Consider the following 6,096-nt stretch of genomic DNA (forward strand, 5'->3'; position numbering starts at 1 on the left):
TGTATGCCCAGCAGCAGTAATGCCCTCAACCTCACCGTACAGGTATGGTTGCAGTGAAATGGAAAAGGAGAGTGTAATTTTAAGGACCGTCTTGGAACGGTTGGAATTACTATCCCCAAAATAATGGGGTGGAGAAGGAATGGATTAATATTTCTAGGGAAATAGGTGTGCGATATATAGGGCACTGAGGCTCCTTGTAGGTTGTGGGCTGGGTGGCCTGATCTCACCCCTAATGAAGGAGGAAGAGTGCTTAATTTTAAACAAGGGCTGTGTAGGTTAGGGCGAGAGAAGGGGAGGGAAAACGAAGGGGAGAAGGATGGAGGAGGGAGGGGGGAGCGAGAGCGCTGGCCACTCGAATTTCAGGGCTCTCAGGGAAAAGCAGAGCCCTGAACTATTTTCCCAGGCTGTGAGAAGGCATCACAGCTGGCTTCCCCCCCACCCCGGGACAGGAGGGAGAGTCTGAAGTGGTGCCAAAGTCTTAGCGTCCGTAATGAAAACGGGAGGTGGAGAGGTTCTGGGCGGGCTCTCCCTGGCTGGAGCAGAAAGATGAGACTTTCCCCGCATGCAGCTGCTGACCACATTGCCTGGCTCGGGGAAAAAACAATGTCAAGAGCCTCTGACAAGTTATCAGCTGCGGTTAAAAGGAGCTGACAAGTGGGGGAGGCAGCCCGGCCAAGCAGACCGTAAATGCAGGTGTTATTGAGGAATTATCACCTTCCCCGCAGCCTGGGCAGCAGTAGATCAGCCCTGCTACCATATCGTTTGGGGCCAAGGATGCTCAGAGCCAGCAGGGAGTTTTGGTCCAGGAAGGGGCTTAGGGAGCAGATCCCAAGATATGTCGCTTGACATGGATCACGTCCTAGTCGGGATCCAGGGGCTCGGTGGGCACCGATGTCCTCTGAGGGGCTCAAAACACACCAGCTGCGAAAGACTCCAGGCAGTTCCCATTTTATTAGCCAAAGCAGAAGGAAAAGACAATGATTTTCCCTCCTTCTTCCTTCTTTTCTGCTTCCATATTCAGTTAGTCTCTGCCCCTCAACAGGGAACAAGAAATCCTGCTCCAAGAGCCATTTATCTACTTGATGTTAAGCCGCCCTCTTCAGCCCTGTGCAAGGTGGAGAGCAGGATGGCACCCAAAAGGTGTGGGACAGGGCAGGGAGCAGCAGCTTGGCCGTAGCCAACAATATTTTATTGTTGGTGTAGACTAAACCCCTCAGTTCTTGGCTCCTCTGAGTTGCGAATAGGTCAGCGTTGGGGTTTTAGCTGATTCCCCCACCATCCCTTCCCCCCTCAGCTCCCCAAGCCACAAACTTGTGACTTTTTGCAAGTCCTCAGCATGTTTGGGCACAAGACTGCACAGTCCTGGAGTCAGCTTCTTGGAAATCAGGCCTGATTTAATCAGCCAGTTCCTATTTTTGATAGCGTGGAAACTGCTTCCAGCTTGTCTCCTCGGTGTGCGTTCAATTTCTTCCTTCAACAGACTTATTCACTTATAACCCGCCGTTTGCTAGCGAGATCTCGTTGCCAATACAGCGGCCGCACGGGCTGACACGCGCGGGGGTTGCAAATCTCAGATGCCTTTGGCATCTCGAGAAAGGCGGGCAGGGCTGCGCCAAGGGACCTTGGTACCCTCGAGCACCGCAGTTCGGGGATCCTTGTGCTGAAGGAGGGATGGGTCCATGTGGCACGGTTGGTTCACCCCCTCGTCCCAGTCACCCCGTCAACAATTCAGTTTAGATAATTACTACACTCCCTGCGTATATATGTATACTTCAGGCTCTGCTTTCGATCGCTGTAGCTGCTCTGTGTTCTTGAACTACACGACAGCCAGCGCCCGGTGCAGAAGAGCCAGCGACCGCACATTGCATCTCTCTGCCTCCGGGATGCAGAGAGCCTGCGCCATGCGGAGCGGGCGCCCAGCGTCTCTGCGTGTGGCTGTCCCAAATCATTCCCAGGGACTTGTCTCCACCTCAGCCGCGTCCTCCCCTTGCGTGCATTCATTCCCTGTGGGAGCTGTCATTTCTCCAACACTTATGACTGCTTCCAGCTTTGGAAATCTAATTTCCAATCAGCAATCCATCAGCCTGGCATGGCTGAGCTGTAAAAATGTCCTCGAGGCCTCCCGAATGCCCCTCGTCTCAATAGCAAGGCTCATCTTCCCCCTGCGGGGAGGATGCTCGCCCGTCGGGGAGAGCCGCTTTGTTCCTGGGCAAGCGTAACCGAAGCCACCAGAGCAATTCCCGGAGAACAGCATCGCACAGTGGGATGATGGCCAGGAACAAGCTCCCCAAGGAGAGGGGAAACAAAAGGACCGGGACACCGGGATAAACTTTCTGAAGCCAGAGCTGGGCTATATCTGGCCAGAGCGGTGCTTTGATTTGAGCTTAATAGCAGCAGCATCGCCGGTAGGAATTTCACAAAGAGCAGCATTTCCAGGGTAGAGATTTGCTTGCATTTGTGCACAGAGAAGGAGTGACTTGTGCGATATCTATTTTAGCTGCAAGTCTGCAAATGCACTGGGAATATCTTGGGCCCTGCAGTCAGGGCTGGATGTGGTGGGAGTGGAGGAGAACGTGCAGACCTGCTTGTGTTTTATGCCGTCGTCTGTTTTTAGCAAGTCTGGGGGAATGTGTAGCTGTGGGCTGTAAACTGTGGGAAGGAGCGTCTCTGCGCATCCGTGCTTCTCTGTGTGTCACCTGCTTGTGTTGCGGAGCTTCTTGGGAGTGTAAGGAGAGTTTGCGGTCTCATTAAACAATGCCCTACGCTGCATCTGCAGCAGCAGATGCTGAGGATAGAGGAGGGAAGCAATCACACAAGCAGAATAGCTGAGGCTGCTGCAGAATTGCAGCTCAAAGGACACATCACAAGGGGTTAAAGATGCGTCCAGGCTTCGCCTTCCTCTTTCAAGCGAGCAGAGCAGCGGCTGCCATGCCGAGCTTGAGTTTCACAAGCAACTCTGGCTATAAAATATGATCGTGTCTCCTGCACTGATTGATGGTTCCAGTGAAAACATCAGGCAGATCGGCCCAGAGGGGATCACGTTTTCAAGGGCGCAGCCGGCTGACATCCTATCCCCCTTTGCAAGCCCAGCAGCAAGCTGGGACCGGTTGCAGTCGTCCCACTTGTTACCCAGCCAGGGATGGAGGACGGAAGAGGAGCAGAGGGGAAGCAGCATCTCTCTGGGGCTTGAACATCATGCCCGGGTGGGTCACTTCTTCTGCTCAGCCTTGAGCCATTAGCAGCAGCTTAGGGGAAGGTTTTGTGATGTCCAGCCCTGGGTCATAGGAAATACTGAAGGAAACTCCCTTCTCCAACATACGTTGCAGCAAATTTGGGGTGCCGGTCAGCCTGCTATGGAAAGCTGCCTTCCCATTTAACCCCAGGACTATCCCAGTGGCGTTCCCAGTATCTGTATGGGTAGCTGCGGCCTCGTGTTTAATCTAAAAGCTCTTAGCAAACCCATCGACTGTGCAGGAAAACATTGAAGGTAACCAGCTGCAGAGGTGCTAACGTACAAACCCAGAGGAGTTACCAGGAGCGGGGGAATTAGCTGTTAGATGAAGCAGAGGATGCTAGCACAGCTCGCTTGATGCCAGCATCCTTTTTAGGCGTAGCCAGACCACCCTGGGACTCGTTTTGCTGGACAGTATTGGCGTATAACCCCTAAGCAGCAGCAACCACAGAAGTAAGAGCAGCAAAGGGAACAGAGGCGAGGGGAGCAGGCGCGTTTCTGGGTCTCCATCTGGTGCAGCCAGCTGGAGCTTGCTTGCTTCCTTCCCTCTTTCCACCTATTTTTGTTCCCTGCCTTGAGGCACCAGCAGCAGAGACTTGGGGCTGAGAAAACAAAGCTCACAGCTGGATTCTGGGCAGCTGAGGGGGAAACATTGGGGCTATTCCATGATACCGGTTTTCTGGGGCCTTTTCTTTGTCCGTACTTAGAGATCACAGTGCTCGGACGGTTACGGCAGCCTAGTGTCACACCGCCTTGGTCCCAGCAGCGGGGTTTGCAGGCAGGAACGACCCTGCTTTGCACGCTTGCAAAAGCATTTCTCCTCGGGAGCGAAACGCTACCTGGAGCCGCTTTGCAAGCGGAGGGTCAATGCTCCTCTGCAAGCAGAGGGTTAAGGGGAGCGCGGGCGTCTCTTGCCCCCCCTCCGCTGCAAACACTTGGAGAAGGACCCCTTGGCCAAGGCAAGCGCCTTCATAGCCAGTGGGTGATGTCAGGGCCGCGGGGGGCAGGCACAGCTGTCTCCAGACATCCCGCTGCCACCCCTGGATTAGGGCCAGGCGCGCAGGAGGAGAGGGAGGGGGACACGCATTCTTGGGGGACGGGCGTCACTTTGGCGCTCCCCTCCCTGCCTGTGCCGCGTTTCCCCCACGGCTTGATGTGCGTGGGTTTTATTCGAAGCCACGTGCCCCCCGCAACCGCCACCTCTGCCCCCCACAACTTGCTCCACCACGGGACCCCGAGGAGTTTGTCTGGGTGCAGAGGAGCAGGGGGTACAAGCCCGGGGGACATGCAAGGAAGAAATGGCACATCATCAGGGGTGCCATCAATGCGTAGCAAGCTCAGGCCCAGCTTTTTGGCTTTTGCCCCCTTCCCAGAGTCCCCCCGCATGCCCACCACCATCCACGGGCCAGCGGTGGGAGCAGAGGACTGGGAAGCCCCATTGCCGCTTCGCTGTTTGCAATGGGGGTCAGTTATTTCCCAGGCTCGCTCCCGCCACTGTGCCTCAACGTCCCCCATCCACTAAATGGGGTGGCAACACCTCTGTACCCGCACATCCCTGCGCGAGAGGGTGGCAGAGACCTCGTCTGAGCACCCCGCTGTGGCACCTAAGGACCAGGCTGCACCCTCTGAAGCTCAGGGAAATTTTGACCCAGCAAATCTCTCTGGGAGCCCAAAGTCAAATTAATCCTGTTCCCTAGAAGCCCCCAGACTCCACTGTGCGCTTTTAGGTAGGCACCAGGCTGGGATCCCCTTTGCTTGCGCTGGTTGACCCTCACCAGGCTGCAGACGCGATGCTGGAGGAGAGGCAGACCAGTCCCACAGCCGTCCCAGTGGACACCAGTTTGTCCACGGAGGGGGCACGGGTTTCCCGGCTGAGATCCCATCGCTCGGTCTGCTCCGCGCTGACCCCTTCCCTCTCCCACCCTCTCGGAGCAGGGATGCTCCCACCCAGCTCCGACCCCTGTTTCTGGCATCCCTCATTTTCGGGGTGTCGCGGGTTTTCACGGGCTGGGAAAAAAGCAAGCGGGGAGCTGCCGGAAGGGTTGATCTCACGTTGATTAAATGTTTTGGATGGCACCGGTAGACGATGCGGGGAGAATCGATTGTCCCCGGCAGTTTTGCCCGCCTGGCACTGTGAAGCAGGCACCGAAATGTCAGGTTTGTGATCTCAAATCGGCAATCACGATGCGGGGCGGGGGTAAAAAAAACCAAAGGGTGGGGTGGGGGAGAAAAATCTTAAATGAAAACAACGCCAGAGCAGGGCTGTCTCTGTGATAATATTAATAATTGGCACAAGGAGGGGGGGGAAATCCGCAGGAGGAAGCTGCTGTTTGTAAGTAATTTTCTGGGTGCTGTGTACACGCAGATGCCTTATCGCTGAAGGATGAAAAATAGCAGCTGAGATGGTACTGCAGATACATTTTAAGCACCCAAACGAAGGGCCGGGGAGGGGGGGATGCGCTGTGAAGGGCTGCGAAGTCGGGAGGGTGGATCACTGTGAGGGGGCTGGTTGCTGAGCCCGGGGGGGGTGAGGCTGTGGGGACAGGAGCGGGATTTAGGGGATAACACCCCCCCGAGGAGAGCAACTACAGGTGCAGGTGGCCTCCGGGTGCAAAGAAATGGTGGTGCAAAGGAAAACCGTCCGTCCCTGCGGCCGTAGGGACGAGGTTCACGCTTTGCTTCAGTCCGGAGGCACGTGAGGATGCTGCTGCTGCGGCATTTGGTGGCTGGACACAGGGATATCGCTGTTTGCAGGATGGTGCCCGCACCCAAGGTGAAAGGGATGGCGAGCTCTCCCTGTCCGCCGCAGGGCAGGGTCCAGCCTTCGGATGGGCTGACTCGGCGCCGAGTGGATCGGCGAGCGC

Source organism: Aptenodytes forsteri, unplaced genomic scaffold (assembly GCF_000699145.1).
Source record: "Aptenodytes forsteri isolate BGI_AS27 unplaced genomic scaffold, ASM69914v1 Scaffold61, whole genome shotgun sequence".
NCBI classification, from domain to species: domain Eukaryota; kingdom Metazoa; phylum Chordata; class Aves; order Sphenisciformes; family Spheniscidae; genus Aptenodytes; species Aptenodytes forsteri.